Source organism: Piliocolobus tephrosceles, chromosome 15 (assembly GCF_002776525.5).
Source record: "Piliocolobus tephrosceles isolate RC106 chromosome 15, ASM277652v3, whole genome shotgun sequence".
Classification (NCBI taxonomy): Eukaryota; Metazoa; Chordata; class Mammalia; order Primates; family Cercopithecidae; genus Piliocolobus; species Piliocolobus tephrosceles.
Genome location: NC_045448.1, coordinates 24,734,604 through 24,759,110, shown reverse-complemented (window position 1 = coordinate 24,759,110; position 24,507 = coordinate 24,734,604). Strand labels below are relative to the sequence as shown.

Genomic DNA, 24,507 nt, shown 5'->3' with positions numbered 1-24,507 from the left:
AGTGTAAAAAGTCAAGGATAGCCAAGACAAGGCCAGGTGTGGTGGCTCACACCTGTAATCCCAGCACTTTGGGAGGCTGAGGCAGGTGGATCACGAGGTCAGGAGATCAAGACCATCCTGGCTAACACAGTGAAACCCTGTCTCCAATAAAAAGACAAAAAATTAGCTGGGCGTGGTGGCGGACACCTGTAGTCCCAGTCACTCAGGAGGCTGAAGCAGGAGAATCACTTGAACCCAGGAGGTGGAGCTTGCAGTGAGCAGAGATCGTGCTACTGAACTCTGGCCTGGGCGACAGAGCAAGACTCCATCTCAAAATAATAATAATAATAATAGCCAAGACAAGTTTGAAGAACAACCACAAAGTTGGAGGACTTTTTACCCTATACCCAGGTTTAATAAAAACATACCATTATTAAATACAAAGACAGACAAAATAGACAAAACAGTGGACAAGAACAGGGAATCCAGAAACAAATCCAAACATGTATCTTCATGATTTATGACAATGGTGTTCTTGTAGAGGAGTAAGGAAAAGAAGGTCCTTCAAATAAATCATGCTGGTTCAACTGGATATCCATGTGGAAAATAAATGAATCTTGACTCCTTTCTCACATCATAGACAAAATATAGTACTAGGTATATTATAGATCTAAATGTGAAAGGTGAATAATAAAGCTTCCAAAAGATAACATTGGAACATATCTTTATGAGCCTAGGGTGGCCAAAGGTTTCTTAAACAAGGTAATAGTAAACATTAGCCATAAAGGAAAAGACTGCCAGGCGTGGTGGCTCACACCTGTAATCTCAGCACTTTAGGAGGCTGAGGAGGGTGGATTACAAGATCAGGAGATGGAGATCATCCTAGCCAATACCATGAAACCCCATCTCTACTAAAAACACAACAACAACAAAAAAATTAGCTGGGCTTGGTGGCACGTGCCTGTAATCCCAGCTACTCAGGAAGCTGAGGCAGAAGAATTACTTGAACCAGGGAGTTGGAGGTTGCAGTGAGCCAAGATCGCGTCACTGCACTCCAGCCTGGTAGCAGAGTAAGACTTAAGACTTCATCTAAAAGAAAAAGAAAAAAAAAAAAAAGGAAAATACTTTCAAATTCCATCCTCCACTAGAATTAAGAACTTGTATTTAGCAAAAGACACTATTAAGAGAGTCAGAAGGCAAGTCACAGAGTGGGAGAACACTATACATATACACACACACATATATACACATATGTATAGCATTCTGAATACGAGCCTGTTGTTGGGAAACATATATATACACATAGGATATAAAATATAGATTTTTCTCCCAACATGCACATATCCAGAATTTACAAAGAACTTCTACAAATCAGTAAGAGACAACTCAATAGAAAAATGGGCAAAATATTTGAACAGGCACTTCACAAAAGAGACTATCAGATAGCAACTAAACATAAGGGCTTTCTAGAAGAGTAAAAGAATACTGAGACAGAAACTATAAATAAAATACCATTCAGGGAGGAGACCGATTTGCTGGAAATGCACAGGCCAATACTGAAGCTGTCCTACTGTTCACTATGAAGGCCTTGAATGGCAAGCTAAAAAATTAGAAAACCAGTAATTCCACAAACAGTTTTTCCAAGGAACATGTATCACAGCTATTAGTTACCATACTTAAGAAAATAAACTATTCTCAGGAAACATTGGGTGTTCCAGTTACTCTCGCTACTTAAAATATTACTCTAAAACTTAGTGGCTTAAGACAACCATTTACTATGCTTACGGATTCTGTGGGTCAGGAAATCAGAAAGGGCACAACAAAGATAGCCTATCTCTGATCCAAAGTCTGGGGCCTTAGTTGAGAAAACTCAACAACTGGGTGTGACCTGATCACTGGGGGCAGGAGTCATCTGGAAGTATCTTTATTCATATGCCTGGTGACTGATGCTATTGTCACATAGGCTGTTGGCCTGGAACACCTGCATGTGCCTTCTCCATTTGGCCTGCCAATATGGGCTGCTTTAGGCTTCTTCAGAAAATGGTGGCTGGGTTCCAAGAGCAAATGTCTCAAGAGTACCAGATTGAAGTTGTATCACCTTTTATGACCTACCCTCAAAAGTCACACAGCATCACTTCCATGTTAGACAGAAGCCCATCAATATTCAAAGACAGCATGTTCTTTGTACAATATGACCTTGACATTTCTACTGCGAGGGGTCAGTAGAAGAAGTGTCAAAGTCATATTGTAAAAAGAACATGTGGTATGGGAGTTACTATTGTGGCCATCTTTGGAAAACACAATCTGGAAAGTTAAGTTAAACACAAAGGCACGTAAGCTTTACTTCTGAGGAACTTTTTCAAAGCACACCGATAGGAACTGTGAACGTTGAAGTTGGGGACATAGTATACAACAGGGTTCCACAACTCCCAGGCCACGTACTGGAACTGGTTAGGAACCGGGCCACATAGCAGGAGATAAGCGGCAAGCAAGCATTACTGCCTGAGCTCCGCCTCATGTTAGATCAATGGAGGCATTAAATTCTCACAGGAACACAAACCCTATTGTGAACTGTGCATGCAAAGGATCTAGGTTGTGTGCTCCTTATAAGAATCTAATGCCCGATGATCTGAGATGGAACAATTTCATCCCAAAACCATCACCCTCACTCCCCACCATTTGTGGAAAAACTGTCTTCCACAAAATGGGTCCCTGGTGCCAAAAAGGTATACCACCTTCTAAAATCTGATTTGACTATATTTCATTAATAGTGATCCTACTAATCTCTCTCATTAATACCTCATCTCCTTCCTCAGAACAGTTTGGGAAAATGTTGTAGGAAAGAGAATCTGGTGGATTTAAAAGGGAGAGGGACTGGATTAAACTAGTTTTTTTTAAGAGGACTATGAAAGACAGAAAAAACAGAAGATTACACTAGAGTTTGGAAGCTTTCAAAATAATCTTCTTTAGATTGTTTTGATAATAATCGATCAAATGTAGGCAAGAGTGGGAATGAAAAAGGAGCGAATGGGAGTCTAAAGTCTTGGTAATGATATGGAGAACCAGGGATGGGAAAGGGGCAGGGATGACAGATTTTGATGCCAAAGATGAGAGGAATGAAAGCGTTACTCACATACATATAGGGGAAACATAAAAGAAGGGAAATCAGTGGGAAGACAGGAAGCTGGGATTAGTTACAAATGTAGTTTAAGTTTCAAGAAAATAAGGAACAAGGCCAGAAGACAATGTGAGCCACAGAACTAAAGCTCAAGAGAGAACAAAGTAGACATACAGTTTCTCCAGCTGCTTCTTAAAGAACTTCTCTATCTTGGCTTCTATGCCACCTCCCAGTCCTCATTGAGAACCTTTTCCTCCCCTATTCGCTGTTCCCAAAGTTTCTGCCCTGGGTTCACTTCTCTATATGCTCTCCCTTTGAGATTACATCCACTTCGAGAATTAGCCATGTGGGAGAACCCTTTATATCTACTCCTTAAGTTCCTGTCAAGTTTTTCCAGCTATTGAACATTTTTATCTGGATGCCTCATTGATGCATAAAAAATGGCAAATGTCAAAATCATCTTGTTTTAAGTCAACCCTATAAACCCTACATCATGACTTCTCTGCTGCCATATATAGAACCACTATTCTCCCAGTCACCCTAATTCAAAAGCTTCTTTGGCAACTCCTGCTATATTTTGGGAGCAATATCCATAGGTAAGGAAAAAAGACATCAACAAAATAAAAAAGGAACAACTAGAAATAGGCATTAACTAAGACATGTAAAGTAATTAAGCCAGTGAGGAGTGTTTCAAGAAAGTTGCAGGATGGTGACAAAGTTTTAAAAATAGATATTAACAAATGTCCAAGAGCGTAAGAACCAAGGCAACAGTAAGAATAACTGAGAGTGCTTTCTGTAAGCCAGGTACTGTGCTAAGCACTTCACAGATGCTATCTAAATTTAATCCTGATGACGACCCTATGAGATGGGTACTATTATTTCATCCTCCCACCCCAAGAAAATATGTGAGAAAATTGATTGAAAGACATTAAGCAATTTGCCTAAGTCACACAGCTAGTAAGCTGTAAAATGGCAGAGTCAGAATTTGAACCCATAAATGTCTGAAAGATCCAGAGCTCATGTTATTTTTAAAATTTTACTTATATGCATATATATAATTTCACTTATATGGATAAATGAGATACAATGCATGCTGTGATTTTTCTAAACAATTTTTAACCTTTTGCATCATGCCTCCATTCTACCTCTCCTCCTTACTATCCATGTCTCTCCCAAACCCATGTTACTTAGTATAGTCTTCCATATTCTTCTATAATTATACACAAATACATGTTAAGCATTTATGCATTTTTTTCATGAATGAGTTGCCAGTGTTTGACAAATAGTAGCATATTATATACACTTCTATGCATTTTGCTTTCATATTTAATAACATATGGATATCCTGCCAAGTCAGAGTTTATATAAGTAATTCATTTTTAATGGTTCCATAATGTGGATATACCACAATTTATATGACCGTCTCCCTGTTGCCAAGCACTCAATTAGTTCCCAGTTTTTTCAGAACAATGCTGCAATAAGTACCCTTAAATACCTGTGTTCTTACATATATTCATATCTACCAGCGCCTTTGTTTTTACAGGCCAGATTGCCAAGTGTGAAATTGCTGTTTGAATTTTAATAGATGTTGCCAGATTATTATCAAAAAAAGAATGTAATTCTTTTAGTGATGTAGAAAGTTATCTTTCCCTCTACAACCCTGTCATCACTAAGTGATACCACTGTTTGTAAGTCTTACAGTCTTTGGATATAAAATACCTTATTCTTTAATTTGCATTTTACTGACAAGCGTGTTTAAGCATTTTCTCATGTTTGTTAGCTTTTTAGACTATCTTTTCCGTAAATTGTCTCTTCACATCATTTGCCTAGGTTCCAAGTGAGTTATTTATCTTTTTCTTATCAGTCTGTAAGAAAACTTTGTATAATGCAGATGCTAATGCTTTTCTGGGCTTCCATATTTTACATACTGTTTCCCAGATGTTTAATTTTTATTAATCTCTACTTCTAAACCTTTAATCCACTATATAAGGATCCAATTTTATTTTCTTTCAGATGGAAAGCTACTTGTGCTAATACCACTATAATGCAGAAACCATCTTTTTCCCCACTAAATTAACATATATTCTTTTTCATGCATTAACTTTTCATACTTACTGAGAAAGAGCTTTTTAATCACAATGTTATACTGTCAGTGAGCCTGACAATGGGGGGGTGGTCTATGGTTTATTTTTAATTATATCGTAGGGATAGGAATCAAACTGATAAACCTCAGCAGTCAATATAACCTAAATCTCAAGTATGGTCACGGAAAGTTACCCATTCTACTTAATTTTTGTTTTTTCTTAGATTTACCTCATTTGTCAACTATGTAAAATCTTCAGTATTCTTCAAGGGAAAAGAAGGAAAGGAGAAAGAACTTTTTGTTTTTTTATTTATTTTTATTATTTATTTTGAGATAGGATCTCACTTTGTCACCCAGGCTGGAATACAGGGGCACAATCTTGGCTCACTGCAGCCTCAACCTTCTGGGCTGAAGCGATACTCTGGCCTCCACCCGACAAGTAGCTGAGACTACAGGCACACACCACCATGCCTGGCTAACTGTTTGTATTTTTGGTAGAGAAGGGGTTTCACCATGTTGCCTAGGCTGGAAGAAAGAGCTTTTTAAATCTGAAACTATATGACAACTTTAAAAGTTTTAATGAAGTAAATATAAATGTTTCACTCCATCTTCATTCCTGGTTCCTTTTCTCTAGAGTTTCAAAATTCCTACTTTACCTGTCAGCAAGATACTACAGACGATTTTCAATTTGCCAATGCCTAAATTCTCTTCTTTATTTCCTTCCCCATTTCCCTTTTATTACGGCCTCTAACAAGGAATTACCTGAGATAGAGAGAAAAAAAATTATATACGTTCATGCTTCATCTGCTAATTACAGAGTTAACTTTGCAAAGAAGGTTTAAAATCTTGAGTAACATTAGTTCATATATACAAATAACCTAAAACTGTTACTAGTTTTTCCAAGAAATTCCATGTATATTGAAAGTAGCTCTCCTTGAAAGATGAAATGTTTTAAAAAGAATCAAAAATAATTATAAAATTGAAAAAATACTAATTAAAATTAAAAACTTCCTGGATGGGCTCAATAGTAGAGTGGAATTGACAGAGAACAGGATCAGTGAACTTGAAAACAGATCAATAGAATTTACTCAGTCTGATCAGAGAAAAACAGACAAAGAAACAAGAAGGGCATCAGGGACTTGTAGGACAATAACAAATGACCTAACATTCATCCAATCACAGTTTCAGAGGAAGAAAAGAAAGTATGGTGCTGAAAAAAATAATTAAAGATATAATAGCTGAAAACTTCTCAATTTGACAAAAGACATAAATCTACAGAGTCAACAAGCTGAGAAAACCTTAAGTAGGAAAAAATAAAAATACAAGATACATCATAAGTCAAAGTTTAGAGAACTAAAAACAAAGAAAAAAATCTCCAAAGCAGCCAGAGAGAAATGGCACATTACCTTTAAGGGGAACAATAATTTGAATGCCATCAGATTTCTCATCAGAAATCATGGAAGACAGAAAGAAATGACACATTTTTCAAATATTAAAGTAAAAGAACTGTCAAGGCCAAATTCCATATAGGTGAAAACCACCCTTCAGGAACAAAGGGGAACAACATTCTCAGATGATGGAAACTAATTTGTCACTAACAGACATATCTTTAGGAAGTTCTAAAAGAAGTTCCTCAAACAAAAAGGAAATGATGTATCAATAAGGTTTAATTTGAGTAAAGGAAGAACACTGGAATGGGTAATAGTCATGGTAAATATAAAATGAACTATTCTTCATCTCATGAGTTTCTTAAATCATATTTGATAGTTGAAGTAAATGTTATAACAACATTTGATGTGGTGTTCAAGGTGTATAGAGAAAATACAACTATTAAATTTTAAAAAGGGGGCCAGGCGCGGTGGCTCGCGCCTGTAATCCCAGCACTTTGGGAGGCTGAGACGGGCGGATCACGAGGTCAGGAGATCGAGATCATCCTGACTAACACGGTGAAACCCCATCTCTACTAAAAATACAAAAATTAGCCAGGCGTGGTGGCAGGCGCCTGTAGTCCCAGCTACACAGGAGGCTGAGGCAGGAGAATGGCGTGAACCTGGGAGGCAGAGCTTGCAGTGAGTGGAGATCGCGCCACCGCACTCCAGCCTGGGTGACAGAGCGAGACTCCATCTCAAAAAAAAAAAAAAAAAAAAAAAAAACATATTTTAAAAAGGGAAAAGGAAAAAGGACCTTTATGGAAGTAAGGTCTCTACACTTCAACCGGCAAAAGGCAATAAAATTATCCCTTGTGATAAGTTGTTACATCTATTGTTATACCTAAAGCACAATAAAAAAGGTTAACTTAGCCAGATACTCAAAAACACTATAAACACGTCAAATAGAATTCTGAAAATATTCAAGAAACCTACAGAAAGAGAAGAGGAACAAATATGAAAAACAGGAAATAAACAGAAAACAAGTAACAAAATGCCTGGCTTAAGCCCTACCATATCAATTACTTTTAAGTGTAAATGATATAACTATACTAGCTAAAAGACAGAGTTTGGCAGAGTAGTTTCCTTTTTTTTAAAGGACCCAAGCATATAGTGTCTACAAGAAATTCACTAAAACATAATGACATTGGTAGGTTGAAAATAGAAGTATGGAAAAGATATGCCATGCTAACTACTCTTTTTTAAGTAGTAATGGCTACACTACCATCAGATAAAGTAGACTCCAGAGCAAAGAAAATTACTGTACAAAGATACAATGATTAATTCATCAAGAAAACATCTTAAATGTATATGCACCAAACAACAGATATTTAAAATACATGAAGCCAAAACCAACAGAGCTAAAAGGAAAAACAGAGACATTTGTAATTATAGTTGGGATCTTCAGCAACAAAAATAACTATTAGACAATCAGGAAGACACAGAAGAACAGAACAACACCATCAATGAACAGGACATAACTGACATGTATAGAACACTGCAACCAACAATAGCAGAATACACATGCTTTTCAAGCACACATGGAACATCCACCAAGATACACCATACCCTCAGTCATAAAACAAACTTAAAAATTAAAAATTACACAGCTTATGTTTTCTGATCATTGTGGAAAAAACTAGAAATCAACAACAGAAAAACAATGGGTAAATCACCAAAAACTTGGAAACTAAACGACACTCCCAAATATTTTCATGGGTCAAGCAAACTTCTAAGGAAAAATTTAAAATATATAGAACTGAATGGAAATGAAAATACAAGACAGCAAAATTTGTGAGATACAACTAAAGCAATGCCAAGAGGGAAATTAGAGCAATAAATGCTTACATTAAAAACAAAGAAAGATCTTAAACTAATAATCACAGCACTAGACAAGGAGAAGCAAAATAATCCTAAAGTGAGAAGGAAGAAAATAATAAAAGTAAGAGCAGAAATCAATGACATTAAAAATAGAAAAATAGACAAAGATGAAATAAAGAGCTAGTTCTCTGAAAAAGGTCACTGTAATCAGCAAATCACCACTGAAAAAGATAAAACTACACAAATTACTAATACAGCAGCAATAATGAAACAAGAGTTATCACTAAAAACCATGTAGAATACTATTACTCTATCAAAGACTGGCAAAGGCAGTACAAAACAAACAAGCAAAAAACTACAACACATCTCTCGTACCTACACCTTAACCTCTCATACCTCTCTACCTATACCTTAACAAAATATTAGCAAATAGAATATGGAAATATACAATTATATACTATAACCAAGTGAGATTTATACCAGTTATGTTCAACATTTTAAAATCAATGTAATTCACATCAACAAGCTAAAGAAGTATGAATTCACTAAACATACACTTACGATACGCTTTAGTAATTGTACTCTTGGGCATTTATCCCAGAAGGGGAAAAATGTATGTTCACTCAAAAACCTTCACACAAAAAGTTCATAGAAGCTCTATTTATAATAGCGTGACCCAAATGTCCTTCAATGAATGAATGGTTAAACAAACTGCAGCATAGCCATCCCATGGACTACTACTCAGCAATAAAGGAATGCATGATACACACATTTGGATGGATCTCAAAAAGTTACATATGGTATGAGTCCATCTACACAATATCTTTGAAATAACAAAATTATAGAGATAGAGCAGTGGTTGTCACAGGTTAGGGATGGAGCTGGGACAAGATAGTTTGACTATAAGGAGGCAGCATCAGGGGGCCTTGTGGTGATGGAATAATTCTTTATCTTGATTATGGTAGTTATAAGAAGCTACACACAGACTGGTGTACACACACAAATGAGTCCTTATAAAGTTGGTGAAATGGAAATACACTCTGTGAATTGTATCAATGCCAATTTCCCAGTTTTAACATTGTGCCACAGTTATCCAAGATGTTACCATCTAGGGAGGCAGGCTTAAGGGTACACAGGGACTTCCCCCCCCTCCCCCCCCCCCCGTAAAGTTTTTTGCAACTTCCTGTGACTATGTAATTATCTCAAAACAAAAAGGTTTTTAAAAAAGTTACTAATAATTATACATGTATTTAATTGCAATTGGTATAATAAGTGGTATGAAAGGGGAAAATTGGGATCTTAGCACATAGCCCTATATAAACTTGAAAACATACAGGTGAAAGTCAACATATAAACAGATGATGCATAAACAGAATTTTTTTTACAGTCTGCTGTAACTATGGGTATCCATCTCATCTTTCTCCAGAATAACATGTAAGAACAAATAATTGTTTTCTATATCCTGACTTGATCACCACCTAGCCCCTTGCAATAAACCACTTTTTTTTTAAACTTCTTTTCATTTGCAAATTATATTCTCTTCCTTTCTCATCAGACCTTAAGGAGACATAAAAAGCAGGCAATTAATAGAACAAGAAATTAAAGGTCAAAGATGTTTACATTTTTTGTTCAAGGACATAAGCATTTAAATGGTAAAATAAATTCTACAGTCCTCTGATACCTATTCCAATATTTCCCAGTCACATATAGCTTTGAAATATTATATAACACTAAAGAATCCAAAAAACAAACTGCAAAATATTGTAGGAGAAAGTCCAAGTGGTAACGACTATATGTTATACCAAGATTCTGTGTAGTTGTCTTTGCTCCTGCTTGATGTGGTTGCGACATGAGCAATTTCACAATTCTTTTTTTAATGACTTTTACATTTCACCTACTTTTGCTATATTTGCTATCTGAATGACTGCACACTAACCCCAGTGAGAATCTTCTTAAATCTGTGCAAGTGGGCCAGAAAATCAAGCTTAAATGAAGATAAAATCCATGACTACTGCTGAGGACATATTAAAAACTAAAGCACACATTACACTCAAGATGAACTTGCTGAATTATCTTTAATGGAAAAAGGCAATTTGTTTTGCACAACTCCTTTGCTATGTCTAAGGTGGCAACTATGACATCAAACTTTCTTGTAATCACACACACACACTTTTTAAATGTGCCAGAGAGCAGCTTTCAGCTTCTGGACATCAATTAATGCCAAGAATTTCATAAGTGTACAAACTACTTACCTATATTAAATACACTCATTAGAAATAATATACTAATTTCCCTTTGGTTGAAGTATACTTAAAGCGACTTCAGAATTAAGTGCTTAATCTTAAATATATCATGGTAATACTACAAGGGAGAAAATGCTGAAAGCAGAGCAACATTTTAACAAAGAAAAAGTCCTCCAGTCTGAAGGCATTAAGTTATCAAAAAGCAAAATATTAAAATGCAAAATTTTAGATGGGCACCATTGTGTTGCCTTGATTGTGCCCTAGAATGCTACATGATGGAAAGAGGGGCCTTAGCAGGTTTCCAAGCCTTTCACCTTTAGGTGGAAAAATGGGAAAACACACAACAGAGACACTCCTACTTATAGTTTCAGAAAGAAGTTTAATTAAAAAACAGCTTTTGAGAATAAACATTCTGGAGATGCTTCTAAATCTTCTGGGTTTCTTTTGGTTGTATCTCTTTCTCCAAACAGATTTGTTCTTTCAACTAAAGGACTATCAACTCTTTTTTTTTTTTTGAGACAGTCTCACTCTGTGGCCCAGGCTAGAGTGCAGTGGCGCGATCTCGGCTCACTGCAAGCTCCACCTCCCGGGTTCATGCCATTCTCCTGCCTCAGCCTCCCTAGTAGCTGGGACTACAGGCGCCCGCCACCACGCCCGGCTATTTTTTTTTTTTTTAGTAGAGATGGGGTTTCACCGTGTTAGCCAGGATGGTCTCGATCTCCTGACCTCGTGATCCGCCTGCCTCGGGGTCCCCAAGTGCTGGGATTACAGGCGTGAGAGCCATCGCGCCCGGCCAGGACTATCAGCGTCTTGTGTTTGGTACACAGGTTCAAAGCAGTTGTCCGATAACTACTTGCGAGGGAAGGCACGAATTAATTAATCAAGGAATAAAGTGCTCCAATCTGCATCCTGTCTTGCGTAGGGAAGAAAATCAAACTAAGACCCAAGGGTGAGAGTTTACGGTAAAGGTCTTTACCGTGAATAAAAGGCGGCCTGAGCACTAAACGCTGGGGACAAAGAACACTCACGGCCCAGAGTTTGACCCCTCCTAGCCACTTCTTCCCGGCCGGTTGCCCAACCTTTTGGCCTCTACTCCTCCACGGGGGAGCCGTAAGATTCCCTCACAGGTGGGCTGCACTTAGGGGTTCAAATGCTGCATTCCCGCGCTCGGGTGAGCGACTGCCCGGCCTGCAGCTCAAGGGACTCCCAGGCCAAGTGGCTCCTAACTAGCGAGCTGTAGGAACAGTATTATTTTCGCTGCTACGGGCCATCTGGCCCAGGGCAACAGGGGCTCTGCGAGGAACCACAGAGAACAGGCGACAGATCCCGCGTGCCTGCCCACCCGTCCTTCCTTTGGGCAGTAACCCTGAGCTCGGGAAGCTTTACCTCACCTGTCCGCCTGGAAGGCGGCCGGCTCTCTCTGATGGTCCTGGGAAGGCGGCACAAGACCGGAAGTGCTCCCTTCCGGTGACGTCACAGTACCGCGCCGCGAGTCAATCCTGGAAGCCGATGTCAGCGGGACGCGCGGCGCACAAGCTGTCTGGGAGATTTCTGTTTGTGGCTTGGAGCCGGTGGTCCAGATTCAGAGAGACCTCTTGGAGGGTGTTGGGGTTTTCCTTTCTTTTTCTTTTGAATTTTATCCGCCTTTTATTTTCTGTCATCCTTGATATACTTAGGGCTTCCCTTTCCTTCTCTCTCATTTGTTCCATGTCTGCCCCTCTTTTCTCCCTCTTCCCATTTCCCTCTTTCTTCATTACTAGTTGCATATCTTCCCCACATACACAGCAAAGTTGATTCTCATTTGATCATGTTCATAAGCATGATCAATAAAGTATTTTTTAATTAAGGTGTTGCCAAATTTAAGAAAATTCAGAAAATAATATTAAGTATAGAGTTGATTTGGGCTCAGTGCTTGAGAATGGCCACTCAGGAGCTTAGATTCAAGTTGCCTTGAATATACACTCCAATTAGCAAGCAGTCAGAGTAGGTTTTTAAGGAAAGGAGAGGAGGCAGATCTTAACTTGTTTACCAAGAATTTATATTTTAAAAACTTAAGCTATTGACTGGCTATGCTTTCTTCCATGTATCACAAATTCCAGGAACATAAAGATAATGGGTGAAGCAGCTGGTAAAGAACAAAATGCCTTTAACAATTGCCCTTAGACGTGGGATGGCGTGATGGAAGCCAGTATTCACGTCTGTCCAGGCCTAATAAATTTTGCATACCTTACATAGCTCAGACAGCTCTGAGCTATTTTTCTTAGTATGTACATTTTTTAGACATGTTGTACACAATAATCTACAGTACAATGAAAGCATAACTTTTATATGCACTGGGAAACCAAAAACATTGTGTGAACTGCTTTATTGTGATGTTTGTTTTATTGTGGTAGTATGGAACTGAACCCCCAATATCTTCAGGGTATACTTGGATTTAAAAAAGAGATTTATTTAGCTCATGGTTCTGCACATTGGAAAGCTCAAGGGGCATAGCGTGAGCATCTGCTCAAGTCCTGATTAGAGTTTTTTGTGCAGTATCACAACATGGTAGAAGGTCAAAGGGGAAGCTGTTACATGTGAAAAGGGACCAAACAGGAGGTGGAAGCTCACTGTATAACAACCCACTCTCTCAGGGACTCTCTCTTTTCCAATCTCTTAAGAGCTGTTATCAAACCAAATGGGTTCAATCGCCCTGTGCAGCAAGACCAAACACTGACATCAGGATTTTAGTGAAAGAAAGTGAGGCATTTATTTTAGGGTCCCAAGCAAGGAGAATTGGTCAGGTCGTGCTTAAGACTTGAACTCCCCAATTGTTTATAGGCAAGGGTTTTTAAAGGCAGGGGTGTCAGAGATTATAGGCAAAGTCATAAATCAATATATGGAGGTTATATATTGGCTTAACCTAAAAATGCAGTGAGGTAGGATGCAGGACTTGGACACCAGACCAAATTGAGGACTAGCTACAACAGGGCCAGGGAGGAAGCAGCTTTCCATATTAATGCCCCTTCCATGGCAACAACCTGACAACCAAGAGGTTACCACCCTTTTCCTAGAAATTTCTGCATAATCCACCCCTTAATTTGCCTGTAATTAAAAGTGACTATAAATATGACAGAAGAACTGCCTTTGAGATGCTTCTCTGGACCCACTGCCTATGGAGTGGCCCTGCTCGGCAAGGAGCAGTATCTCTGCTGCTTCTGGACACTACTACTTCAATAAAAGTTGCTATTTAACACCACCAGCTCACCCTTGAATTCTTTCTTGGCGAAGCCAAGAACTCTACTGGGCAAATTCCCAATTTGAGGCTTGCCTGCCATGCATTGGCAGGGCATCTCAAAGCGGGGGGGCCCACAGGTGATAGGCGAAATTTAAAGATTTTCTGACTTGTGATTGTTAAGAAGGTGAAACTGTCTAAAAATTTGACATCAGCAGAAAAGGATGTTACCTTGGGCTCATGGGCATGGCCTCCTTTAGGCTCATCAAGAAGAAATTTAGAACGAAGAATAGTAGTCAGAGTTTAGTCTTCAGCTCTCCCTTATTTGAGGCCTGTGTGCCAGTGGGTCCATTTAGTGGGGATCAGGGTTTCTGAAAAACAACTTGGGACATACGTTAAGATGTTACCTTTAGTTTTTATAGGGAATAAAATATCCTATAATGTTAATTTTTTGGCTATTGTTTTAAGCTATTATTATCTTCTTGCTTTTAAGTTTTTTGTTTGTTTTGTTTTTGTTTTTGTTTTTTAGGACTAGCTAGATATCTGGAATTTTCTTTAAGGAAGCCAAGTTTTTTTTATTTTAATCTTTTGGTGGAGGGTGCCCCACAAGACCTTAAGAGGGGTCTCTGCTCTGTGTCAGAACAAGAACTGACTTTGGCAAGAACAGCAACGATCTCTTCATGAGGGATCCACCCCATGACCCAAACACCTCCCTCTAGGCCCCACTTCTCAACATCACCACATTGGGGATCAAATTTCAGCATGAGATTTCTTGGGGACAAACTATATCCAAACCACAGCAACACATACTGTGATAAGAAATAAACCTTTGTTGCTTAAGGCTCTGGAGGTTGTTGCTGTTGTTTCTTAACACAGTGCAACACGGCCTGTCCAGATTGATGCAGAGGGACAGCCACGCAGAGATTCTTTTTTCTCCCTCTGTTGATTTTAATTCCTAATACCCAGGGGAGAATTTCTGATTGGCTCAGCTCAGGTCTTGTCCTAGTCCATTTTCTGTTGCTTATAGTAGAATACCAGAAACTGGCTAATTTATAAAGAAAAAAAATATTTCTTACAGTTATGGAGGCTAAGAAGTCCCAGATCGAGGGGCTATACCTGGTGAAAGCAGACGGAGACTCTCTGAAGAGTCTTGAGGCAGCACGGGGCCTCACTTGTCCATGGGGCTGAGTGTGCTAGCTCAGGTTTCTCTTTCTCTTCTTGTAAAGCCACCAGTTCCCCTCACAGGATACCCATTAATCTAATTCAGTAACTTATTGATCCATTAATCTATGAATGAATTAATCTATCCGTGAGGGCAGAGCCCTCATGATTTAATCACACCATAAAGGTCCTATCTTTTAATATTCCCCATTGGGGAATAAATTTTAACATGACCTCATAAATATATACACCTACTATGTAGCCACAAAAATAAAAAACAAAACAAATATTTAAAATAGGAAGAAATAAATTTCAACATGAATGCTATGGTTTGGATATGGTTTATTTGGCCCCCACCAAGTCTCAGATTCAAATGTGGTCCCCAGTGTTGGAGATGGGGCCTGGTGGGTAGTGTCTGGGTTGTGGGTTGTGGGTGTGGATCCTTCATAATGGCTTGGTGCCATGCTCCCAGGAGTGAATGAGTTCTTACTCTGTTAGTTCCAATGAGAGCTGGCTGTTAAAAAGAGCCTGGCACCTCCTCCCTTCTCTCTCTTGCTTTCTACTGATGTGCAGTCTCTACATACCAGTTTTCCTTCATTTTCCACCATAAGTAGAAGCAGTCTGAGGTCCTCACCAGATGCAGATGCCAGTACCATGCTTCTGGTACAGCCTACAGAGGTATGAGCCAAACAAACCTATTTTCTTTATAAATTGCATAACCTCAGGTATTCCTTTATAGCAACACAAACAGACTACAATAATGAGTTTTGGGGGGGGACAAATATTCAGATCCAGTACCAATTTTCTGTCTTAGCCCCTTTTCTGTTGCTTGTAATAGAATACCTAAAACTGGGAAATTTATAAGTTTTATTTCATTTCATTTTCATTTTTCACTGTAACCTTGAACTCCTGGACTCAAGCTACCTTCCTGCCTCAGCCTCCTGAAGAGCTGGGACTATGGCATGTGCCATTATGCCTGGCTAATTTTTATATATTTATATCAGTCTGCAGTGGTATATATACATACACACACACACACACACACACACACACACACATTTAGAGATGAAGTCTTGCCATGTTGCCTAGGTGTGAGTTAGTGTGTCTGGCCTGAAACTGGGTAATTTATTTTAAAAACAAATTTATTGGGCCAGGCATATTGGCTCACTCCTGTAATCCCAGTTCTTTGGGAGGCCGAGGTAGGTGGATCGCGAGGTCAGGAGATCAAGACAATCCTGGCTAACACGGTGAAACCCCATCTCTACTAAAAATACAAAAACAAAGTTAGCCGGGCATGGTGGCTCGCACCTGTAGTCCCAGCTACTGGGGAGGCTGAGGCAGGAGAATGGCGTGAGCCCAGGAGGTGGAGCTTGCAGTAAGCCGAGATGGTGCCACTGCACTCCAGCCTGGGTGACACAGCGAGACTCCATCTCAAAAATAAATAAATAAATAAATATAAAAACAAATTTATTTCTTATAGTTCCAGAGGCTGAGAAGGCGAAGATCAAGAGAATGAATCTGGTGAGAGCCTTCTCGCCTGTTCCACTCCTTTGATAACCCATTAATCTATTAGCCCATTAATTTCTTAGTCCATGAATGGACTAATCCATTCATAACGGCAGATCCCTCATGATCCAGTCACCAACATAGCAGGTCTGGTATTCAGCAATCATCCAGTAGTCAATGGCAAGTGCTTGCGGTCATATTGACTTTTTCCGTAAGTAAGAGGATCATAGTGAATGGGGCAGACATTCCACAAAGATGTCTACTGTAATCACAAATGGCCATAAAGTCAGACCACTGTACACTGATTTAAAAACAGTAAATGAAAAGCTATCATCTCTTGCATAAAAATTTTAGACTCTCATTACTCATCCATTTTTTATTGACTATCTGTTACATTCCAAACACTCTTCCAGGCTGGGAATACAAAGGCAACTCAAAGAGAAATGTCATTGTTCTCACAGACAATAAACAAACTAAATAAATTAATATATAATGACAGTACAAGGGGAATTAAAAGGCAAGGTTAGAAACATAGAGCAAGGAGTGCATTAGTTATCTCTCTATCCAATTGCACCAAAATATATCAGCTTAAAACATAAAACATTTATTATCTTATACAATTTCAAAGGGTCAGGACACAAGTAGCAGCCTAGCTGAGAGGTTCTAGCCAAATCTTTCATGAAGTTCCTGTTAAGCCAGTTGCTCAGGGTTACAGCATCTCAAGCCTTGACTGGGGCTGAAGAAGCAAGACTAGATTATTTGGTTGTTGGCAGGTCACACTTCCTCACTGGCTCTATGCCACAGTTCTTCACCATGAGGACCTCTCCACAGTGCTGTTTGAAATATAGCAGCTTTCTTCCACCAGAGGAAGAGATAGAGAATACAGAGAGAGCCCCCAAGATGAAAGCCATAGTCTTTTATAACCTAATCTTAGAATTGGCATACTGCATCATTCCCTCAGTGAAATGAATCACTTATCACTTCTATATGCTATTTATGTAGATATGTGAATTCTAAAAGGCTGGGGCCATTGGGGGTCATTTTGGAGATGTGCTGCCACAGTGGTGCATTACTTTATACTGTGCAGGGAGGAAAAATTCTGTCTTAGGTAATGTTGAGAAGAAAGCCGCATGAAACTAGGAAATAAATGTGGGATAAGGAGACTGGGAGAATCCTTAAATACTCTAATCTTACATGCCTCTTGCTTTCATTCTGAACTCAAGGCTCATATTTTCTAAATTATCATAAGATAATCATATGCTCCCTTGATACTCTCTCTGGAGTATTATTTTGAATTGTTATTTAATACCTACATGGAATTTTAAAGTATTTTATTCATTTATTTATTTTTGTTTTTTATTTTTTGAGGCGGAGTCTCACTTCTGTTTCCCAGGCTGGAGAGCAGTAGTGCGATCACAGCTGACTGCGGCTTTGACCTCCTGGGCTCAAGTGATCCTCCCACCTTAGCTTCTTGAGTAGCTGGGACTACAGGCACACACCACTACACCCAGATAATTTGTTCTATCTTTAGTATAGATAGGGTTTTGCACTGTGGCCCAGGTTGGTCTCAAACTCCTGGGCTCAACTTGGCCGCCCCCTCAGCCGCCCAAAGTGCTGGGATTACAGGTATGAACCACCACACCTGGCTGGAATTTTTAAGCATTTTAAAGTTTTCTTTAAAACTGTAAATTTTAGGAAATGCTGCTAATTTTAGGAGTAAAAACCATGCAGTTAAATTAGTTGCTCTAATTCATTATTGATTTATATTCAACTCAAAATACTGGTTTATTATTATAATTGTTATTCCTAATACTAAATAAATCTATCGAAATCTGATATAGATCTTAGTGTAAGGCACTGATAGCGTTTGGCTCTGACTTCCCACTCAAATCTCATTTTGAATTGTAATCTCCACGTGTCGAGGGAGGGACGTGGTGGGAGGTGATTGGATCATGGGGGTGGCTTCCCCCACGCTGTTTTCCTGATAGTGAGTGAGTTCTTACAAGATCTGATGCTTTCAAGGGGTTTGGCAGTTTCCCCTGTCCTCTCTCTCTCTCTCATTCCTGCCTCTCCACCGTGATTGTAAGTTTCCTGAGGCCTCCACAGCCATGTGAAACTGTGAGTCAATTAAACCCCTTTCCTTCATAAATTACCCAGTCTCTGGTAGTATTTTTATAGCAGTGTGAGAATGGACTAATACAGGCACATAGAGAAATGTGTAATACTGTATGGTGTATTTGGTTGGATAGCAAAGCTGAGCATAGTTCCAGCTAAGAAATGGAATAGAAAGTGACATTTTGACTGATAGTATGGCATTTGAATAAACAAAACTGAAGCAATGGGTGACATGGTGGACATTTTTTTTTCTGTTGGTTAGTTACCTATTCCCACCCTACCTCTCCTTTTTTTTTTTTTTTTTTTTTTTTGAGACAATGTCTCTTTCTATCATCCAGGCTGGAGTGCCGTGGCATAATCATGGCTCACTGAAGTCTCCAATTCTTGGGCTCAAGGAATCCTCCCACCTCAGACTTCTGAATAACTAGGACTACAGGTGCAAGCAACCAAGGCTGGATAATTTTTTTTCTCTTAGAGATAAGGTCTCACTATGTTTCCCAGGTTGATCTCAAACTCTTGGGCTCAAACAGTCCTCCTGTCTTGACCTCCCAAAGTGTTGGGATTACAGGTGTCAGCCACTGCACCTGGCCCTCTTATTCCTTTCTAATAATACTTATTTTTTCTTCCAAGAAGCTCATGTGTTTAGCTCTGGGACAGCCCTTGATTGGCTTAATCAGTTATCATATTCCCCTTCCCTGGATTTACTCACTAGTTCCTGGCTTGATCTATAACCTAAGCCCGTTCTGTCAGGGTGAAGCGTGGGATGTCACAAAAGTTGTGTTCTTTGTCTTTCCAGATAATGTGCTGTATGAATATGATGCCTAAAATTGCTCCAGACATTGATGTAAAGTTATGCATGCAAACTTTATTTGCAACCATGATGCAAAGTTAAAATAGGGAGAAGTAAGACATGGAGAGAATCACAGAGAAGTGGAGGCGGGGTTCTGATCATCTGCTACTCTCTGGACATTCCAGTTGTGTGAGCCAAGAAAGCCCTATTTTTAAGTCAGTTTCAGTTGTGTTGTGTTATTTCCAGCAGAGAGCCTCCTGATACATCCTTACCTACTCCAGGGGTATCTGAGGACTCATTATAAAAGCCATGAAGGGCTGACTGCCCGTTTCATTTGGTTTAGCAGTGGCCACAAAAAGATGCAATGAAGGGTTTCCTGATTATTTAACTTCATAATTGGGTGATAGGAAATAAGTTATGGAAAGGAAGCTCCACAATGTAAATTGAGACATATAAAATAGGCTAATTATGAAATGTCAAGGTATGTGCAAATGACCAGAAGGAGAGACTTCTGTCAAATAATAATATCTGCTGCATATCAAGTTCTGTGACTTGACAGTGAAATGGCAAAATGGTTTTCAAGGGTCTAGAAGGGGCAAAGAAGTTTGAGGGCAAGTTGAGGATGATGGTCTCAGACATAAACGGCCCCTCTTTGCCCAATCCATATGGACTCATGTCTGAGTCCTGTGGAGAGAAAGCTCTAGCAGCAAGAAGAAAGAAATAATTTTTCCTCACAGTCTAGGAGAGATTTTGGGATCCCAAGGCAATCCTTTGTGACAGGAACCACTGTGACAGGTTTTGGTACCAAGGAATATAGCAGAAGGGAGAAAGCTGCCTCTTGTAGAACAGAGAAATCCAGTAAAGTGTTCTGCAAACATGAAATAATTTCAGAGGTCTATCAACCACCAACCACGTGCAGCACTTACAGGGAGGGAATTACAGTGGAGATAGTACAGAACCTTTTGGCATTTCATGAGCAATTTCATTGAGAAGAAAGAGAGGAAAAATGCTGCATTCCTCATATGTCTGAGATCAACTATGCAGAGACCCCTGAAGGAAACTCCTAGGAACTGCCACAATTGCTGGAGAACATTATTGGGGGTGAGGGATTAGTCAGGGACACTTCATAGCAAGGCTGATGATGTCACAATAACAGAGAAATGGTAATATTCCAGAGAAATGGGTAATATTCAGATCTTCATGGTAGGAGAGAATAATCTGGTGGATATTAGAATGCTAGAAGGACCTGTGCTCATTAATCAAAAATGTTCGCCTCCTCCTTATTATTCCATTCTACAGAAAGTGGAGACTCCTGGTTTAGACATCTGTTGAATTAGTATGTGTGGTTGATGATTTATATGAAAGGCAGAAAGAGGAAGAAAAAGGAAAGAAAGAACAAAGAGATGAGAGAAAAAAATAAAGACCTTTTTTCAAAGTATAGAAGACAAAGATTTCTCTTCAATGTATACTTTAGAGATCAGACCACGAGTCACAAATGTTAATGAATTTTGAATTATGGTTTCCCACTGGCTCTAATATTGAATTTTCTTATTTATACATTTATAAATAGGGATAATTATAAATGCTTTAAAACATGATTATTTAATGCAGCCCTCTATAAAATGGTACTGGCATACCCTGAGATCCACATTAATTCTTTTTTCAAACACATTGGGTCAGAAAACAGATCACATAATGATTCATCTTAAGCATAAATTAAAAATCAAAATCCATTCTTTTTTAAATTTATAAATGTGTATTATTTTAGTCTTTAAAAACCTGCACAGAATAGAGATAATAGCTAAAAATTGACAAAGTCATATTTAACTCCCATATTATAGCTAAGCTGTTCCTCCTGGTATTTAATTATGCTAAGACTCAAAGAGATAGATGGTCCTGAAAGCCAGCACACTTGAGCTGTGAGACTTGGAGATTCTTGTTGGCAGACTATTCATTGATAGTACTGCCTTCATACATGCACTTGGCTTGTAAAATGAATAAGAAAACTTGGCAAACACCAACATTTAGATGTTCCTGCTATCAAAAATTATATACCATATATGTATATACTCACATACATTTGTATATATGTGTTTTTATATATTATAGAGAGAAATTAAAATCATATTTTTAAGATTTCCAAGGTAATTCACCATTTAGTATAACTGCAACACCAAATGTTTTGTATTAATCCATGATATGAGCCATTAGCCCTCCTCAATGAAACCACATCATAAAGAAGCTTTTAGTGGCAGGACAAGGTAGGGTGAGGATAAGAAAAATATGGGAGATGTAGTTCAGCTATCTCTATAAATTAAAAACAAAGTAGAGATTTGTAGGACTAGCTGCAGATGAATATCCCTTTAGAGTACAGTATGTTCCCATTTTATTGGATTCCTTGGGAACTTATTGTCAATTCAACAAAGCTTTTGTGGGTTAATAATGCTGTTATAGGACTTTTCACAAATCATTCCTTTTTATTTTTTAATGGAGACTTTATATTCCCCAGTAAAATGAGAATGGAATTTTTCATAGACAAAACACTTTTCCATACCATCCACCTATCTAACTGTGGTAGACTGAGTAATGACACCCCAAAGATGTCCATGTCTTAATCCCTAGAACTTGTGATGCTACCTTATGTGACAAAAAAGATTCTGCAGATGTGATTAAGAAGTGTTAAGGATCTTGAAAAGGCGAGGTTATCCAAGATAGAATTTCTAAGTTGGCGTAATATAACTAGAAGGGTTTGTGAAAGAGGGACACAGGAGAGGCAGAATCAGAGATGATACTGTGATGTTGGAAGCATGGTGAGAGAAGAAGATGTGGTGGTGGAGGCAGCTGTCAGTCAAAGAGAGGGATTGGAAAATTCTATGTTGCTGGCTGGAAGGTGGAGGAAGGGGTCACAGACCAAGGAATGCAGGCAGCCAGTTGCTGAAAAAAGCAAGGAAGTGAATGTTCCTCTAGAACTTCCAGAAGGAACACAGGCCCATCAACATCTTGATTTTAACCCATTAAAACCATTTTTGAAGTTCTGACCTCCAGAGCTGTCTGTAAGATAATACATTAGTGTTGTTTTAAGGACTAAATTTGTGATAATTTGTTGCAGCAACTATAGGAAACTAATAAATCAACTAAATGAAGGCTCAGACCATTTCTGTTTTGGAAACAAATGAATGATATTAGCTAGAGAATCCCAAGCTTCAGAGCACTAGCTGTTGCCAAAATACTATTATGGTTTCTGTGTTACACTTTTGCTTTCTTGAATTTAGATACCTTTAAAGTGGTCTCACGTTTGCCTGCCTTTTCACAGTCAGTTTGTAATCACCAAAATATAGGCACACTGTAGCACAGGGTTCAAATCCATTCTTAGATTCCATTTTCATTCATGGTTTGCTTTAGAATTCTTAGCTGAAATTCACGGAGTTAAACTAAAATCTTTTTAAAATGTGGATTTCTAATATTATTAAAATTTTGGAGTCATTCCTTTTGTGTAACATCAGGGAAATGGGGAAGCACATTCATTCCCTTCCCTCCCTCCCCCCTCCCCTGCCCTTCCCCTTCTCCTCCCCTCCCCTTCCCCTCCCCTTCTTCTTCCCCTCCCCATCTCCCTCCCTCCCTCTCACCTTCCTTCCCTCCTTCCCTCCCTTCCCTCCCTCCCTTCCTTCTTTCCTTCCTTCCTTCCTTCCATCCTTCCTTCCATCCTTCCTTCCATCCTTCCTCTTCTTTCTTTTCCCAAGATGGTGAGGTTGATATATCAGCTTCAAAGAGTGTCTGTGGCGATTGAGTAGGTACATTAACTTTTTGGCGGCCCATGTGTGGATGTGGCTCTCTTCCTGTTTGGAGAATGCCCCCATGTAATGAGTCCTATAACATCCTAAGCATTGTGCTAGGCTTGGTTTGAGAAAACTGCTTCTAGTCAAGAAGGTATTAGCCCATGTAAAACTGTGCTCACTCTATTGACCAGCTCATCATAAAGAACTATATTGAAGAGCACACTTGTAAAAGTCAGAAGAATGACAGTCCAGCAAACTATAAATGGCTAAGAAGGGCTTTTGACTGGGGCCGGGCATGGTGGCTCACGCCTGTGATCCCAGTACTTTGGGAGGCCGAGGTGGGCGGATCACGAGGTCAAGAGATTGAGACCATCCTGAATAACATGGTGACACCCCGTCTCTACTAAAATACAAAAAACTAGCCGGGCGTGGTGGCAGGCACCTGTAGTCCTAGCTACTGGGGAGGCTGAGGCAGGAGAATGCGGGAACCCAGGAGGCAGAGGTTGCAGTGAGCAGAGATCATGCCACTGCACTCCAGCCTGGGCGACAGAGTGAGACTCCGTCTCAAAAAAACAAAAAGAAAAAGAAGGGCTTTTGACTGAAGAGCATTCTTGAACTCTGCCTTGAAAGACAGTATTTGCATAAAGGGGAGAAAATTGCATTTTAGATGAAGAGATTAATTTAATGAATACATAAAATAGTCTGAAAAAGCATGAGCCAGTGAAGAAAACTGGACTTGTCCCAACTCTGTACAACCATGACTAATAACACTTTTATCTCAAATGTTTTTATTAGGATTGTGCACAGTTTCTGCCACAGAATTGCCCTGAGCTCTGTTTTGTCTGTTTCAATATTCTTTTCCAAACCTCTGTACCCTTACACAGCCTATGCTGTCTGCCTAGGATATTATTCTTTTCCATGATTACCCTACCCCTTTTAGCCCAGAAAGTTCCTACACATATTTTAATCCTCAAATATCACTGTCCTAAGTTTCCTTAGCAGACTTAGGCTCTTGGAATCTCAAGATAATTTACTTATTACATCTGCAGTACATTCACATCACTATTTTTTGTTTGTTTGCTGGAATATTTAAAAGCAAAATTCAGATATCATATTATTTTAACTTTAGATACATCAGTATGAATCTTAAACAGATAAGGACTTTAAAAAGTAGGACAACAATACCATTGCCACACTTCACAAAATTAACAATAACTCTGATACCTTCTAATATTCAGTAGATATTCAACCTCTTAAAAACGGATTTGGCTGAC

General features: G+C 39.0%; 1 protein-coding gene across 5 annotated transcripts in view; it reads right to left on the bottom strand.

Moving 5' to 3' along the window:
* Positions 1–12,156, bottom strand: part of LDAH (lipid droplet associated hydrolase) — a 153,689-nt gene extending 141,533 nt beyond the window's left edge. For 4 of the 5 annotated variants that reach the window (XR_002735256.1, XM_023230016.1, XM_023230019.1 and 1 more), the window contains exon 1: positions 12,063–12,156. The gene's annotated coding sequence lies outside the window, so the exon portion shown is untranslated. Of the gene's footprint in view, positions 1–12,057 lie in introns of all 5 variants that reach the window. The other variant, XM_023230017.1, reaches the window with a different exon arrangement.
* Between the last annotated feature and the right edge of the window lie 12,351 nt (positions 12,157–24,507).